Raw genomic sequence first — 650 nt, 5'->3', positions numbered from 1 at the left:
AGTTTTTACATAATTTAACGTGGAAAGCAACCGCTCACATATCATTGGCCAATTTTTAAAATATTGCGTGTTTTATTTTTTCTTGCCTTCAATCGCACTGCAGTATTATAACCTTGTGAAATTTTATTTTGTATGTTATTCGCTCTGAGTATGCGCATTGTCATGGTGCGCGAAACGTCAGTGAAGCAAAACGTCAGTTCCTTCTAAAAAAGCATTGAATTGGTTTTTCATCCTTTATGTGAGAGTCTATAAAACTGTCTTTCTTTTATTATAGACAACTGTCACTTGCTGTGCTTATCAGCGTGGCAAGAATTTGTTGATTAACAACATTTTGCAGTACTTGCTTCGGCAGTACATATACTAAAGTTGGTACGATACAGAAAAGATTAGCATATGGTCCCTGCGCAAGGATGACACGCAATATCGTGAAGCGTTCCATATTTCTTTAAAAAAAAAACATTTTGCAGTAAGCTTACTAAGCTAAATATTTTCATAATACAATCAGAAAAAGTATATTTATATATAATATTTTACCAATTTATTATAAATTGAGTTGGCACACCGATCTATTTTTCCAACAAAAACTTGCATAAAGAGAACACTGCTCGTGAATCACAATAACGGTGAAACGCACACTAGTGTTTACATGA

General features: G+C 33.5%; 1 non-coding gene across 1 annotated transcript; it reads left to right on the top strand.

Moving 5' to 3' along the window:
* Positions 1-336: 336 nt before the first annotated feature.
* On the top strand, positions 337-445 carry LOC145784732 (U6 spliceosomal RNA). Its single transcript, XR_014291034.1, has one exon. It is a non-coding gene; the product is annotated as a U6 spliceosomal RNA (small nuclear RNA).
* Positions 446-650: the final 205 nt, after the last annotated feature.

The sequence above is a fragment of the Aplidium turbinatum genome, chromosome 1, assembly GCF_918807975.1.
Source record: "Aplidium turbinatum chromosome 1, kaAplTurb1.1, whole genome shotgun sequence".
In the NCBI taxonomy this organism is placed as follows: domain Eukaryota; kingdom Metazoa; phylum Chordata; class Ascidiacea; order Aplousobranchia; family Polyclinidae; genus Aplidium; species Aplidium turbinatum.
The sequence above is the reverse complement of the archived record's forward strand: the minus strand, read 5'-3'. Positions and strand labels throughout refer to the sequence as shown.